This window comes from Stegostoma tigrinum, unplaced genomic scaffold (genome assembly GCF_030684315.1).
Source record: "Stegostoma tigrinum isolate sSteTig4 unplaced genomic scaffold, sSteTig4.hap1 scaffold_618, whole genome shotgun sequence".
Lineage (NCBI taxonomy): Eukaryota > Metazoa > Chordata > Chondrichthyes > Orectolobiformes > Stegostomatidae > Stegostoma > Stegostoma tigrinum.
Genome location: NW_026728556.1, coordinates 25,001 through 27,500, shown reverse-complemented (window position 1 = coordinate 27,500; position 2,500 = coordinate 25,001).

Sequence of the window (2,500 nt, the reverse complement as noted above, 5' to 3'; positions counted from 1 at the left end):
CCGTTCAACTTGGAGCTGCCCTTGTGCACGATCAAGGAGGGGTATTATCCGCCACGGGGGCTTAATTTTCGCCTAAGGGGAGCGATTTGGAGGCCGTGGCCGGGTGAGGCGCGCCTTTCGAAGGGGAGGGATTTGAATTTCGGCTGCATTGAGGGTAGCTGCCCGCTGTTGTGGGTTTTTGGAGCCTGAGCCCGTTCAACTTGGAGCTGCCCTTGTGCACGATCAAGGAGGGGTATTATCGGCCACGGGGGCTTAATTTTCGCCTAAGGGGAGCGATTTGGAGGCCGTGGCCGGGTGAGGCGCGCCTCTCGAAGGGGAGGGATTTGAATTTCGGCTGCATTGAGGGTAGCTGCCCGCTGTTGTGGGTTTTTGGAGCCTGAGCCCGTTCAACTTGGAGCTGCCCTTGTGCACGATCAAGGAGGGGTATTATCGGCCACGGGGGCTTAATTTTCGCCTAAGGGGAGCGATTTGGAGGCCGTGGCCGGGTGAGGCGCGCCTCTCGAAGGGGAGGGATTTGAATTTCGGCTGCATTGAGGGTAGCTGCCCGCTGTTGTGGGTTTTTGGAGCCTGAGCCCGTTCAACTTGGAGCTGCCCTTGTGCACGATCAAGGAGGGGTATTATCGGCCACGGGGGCTTAATTTTCGCCTAAGGGGAGCGATTTGGAGGCCGTGGCCGGGTGAGGCGCGCCTCTCGAAGGGGAGGGATTTGAATTTCGGCTGCATTGAGGGTAGCTGCCCCGCTGTGGTGGTTTTTCGGAGCCTGAGCCCGAGCGGGGCGTCGGTTCCCGAGGTGGGCAGGAGTCGCTGTGCCCGTGAGGCTGCCTGGCCGAGTCGGAGTGCTGTGGGACGGCGGGGAGCGGGTTTTCCCGGGCGAGGGGGCGATCCCGAGGAAGGGGAGCGATTTGGAGGCCGTGGCCGGGTGAGGCGCGCCTTTCGGAGGGGAGGAATTTGAATTTCGGCTGCATTGAGGGTAGCTGCCCGCTGTTGTGGGTTTTTGGAGCCTGAGCCCGAGCGGGGCGTCGGTTCCCGAGGTGGGCAGGAGTCGCTGTGCCCGTGAGGCTGCCTGGCCGAGTCGGAGTGCTGTGGGACGGCGGGGAGCGGGTTTTCCCGGGCGAGGGGCCGATCCCGAGGAAGGGGAGCAGTTCCGAGGCCGTGGCCGGGTGAGGCGCGCCTTTCGGAGGGGAGGAGTTTGAATTTCGGCTGCATTGAGGGTAGCTGCCCCGCTGTGGTGGTTTTTCGGAGCCTGAGCCCGAGCGGGGCGTCGGTTCCCGAGGTGGGCAGGAGTCGCTGTGCCCGTGAGGCTGCCTGGCCGAGTCGGAGTGCTGTGGGACGGCGGGGAGCGGTTTTTCCCGGGCGAGGGGGCGACCCCGAGGAACTCGGCCGGCGGGGAGGCGTTCCGGCCCGGGCGAGGGGCGCGGACCCGACCGGAGACGTCCAAAACCTTGAAAGGGGTAAGCGGGAAAAGGTCAGCAAAGTGCCCGAAGCAGTAAGGCGAAAAAGCCGTCGGAACCTCCGAAAATGAGTAAAAGCCCGGAAGGAGTAAGGTGGAGAAGTCAGCAAAGTGCCCGAAATGTCCGAAGCAGTAAGGCGAAAAAGCCGTCGGAACCTCCGAAAATGAGTAAAAGCCCGGAAGGAGTAAGCGGGAAAAGTCAGCCAAGTGCCCGAAATGTCCGAAGCAGTAAGGCGAAAAAGCCGTCAGAACCTCCGAAAATGAGTAAAAGCCCGGAAGGAGTAAGCGGGAAAAGTCAGCCAAGTGCCCGAAATGTCCGAAGCAGTAAGGCGAAAAAGCCGTCAGAACCTCCGAAAATGAGTAAAAGCCCGGAAGGAGTAAGCGGGAAAAGTCAGCCAAGTGCCCGAAATGTCCGAAGCAGTAAGGCGAAAAAGCCGTCAGAACCTCCGAAAATGAGTAAAAGCCCGGAAGGAGTAAGCGGGAAAAGTCAGCCAAGTGCCCGAAATGTCCGAAGCAGTAAGGCGAAAAAGCCGTCAGAACCTCCGAAAATGTCCAAAAGCGTGAAATCAGTAACCAGGAAAATGCTTAAAAATGGCCAAAAGTGTGAAATCAGTAAGCAGGAAAAGTCGGGAAAATGCATAAAAATGGCCAAAAGTGTGAAATCAGTAAGCAGGAAAAGTCGGGAAAATGCATAAAAATGGCCAAAAGTGTGAAATCAGTAAGCAGGAAAAGTCGGGAAAAGTGTCTAAAAATGCTTGGAAATCTGAGGAAAATGCCCGAAAATGAGGCCCCTCGGTCGGGAGGAGGAAGTCGAAAATCCCCGTGCCCGACGAGGGAAGTCAGTAACCAGAAGGAAAAACTTAGAAAAAAATTCTAAGTGTCAAAAAAAATTCTAAGTGTCAAAAAAATTCTAAGTGTCAAAAAAAATTCTAAGTGTCAAAAAAAATTCTAAGTGTCAAAAAAAATTCTAAGTGTCAAAAAAATTCTAAGTGTCAAAAAAAATTCTAAGTGTCAAAAAAAATTCTAAGTGTCAAAAAAAATTCTAAGTGTC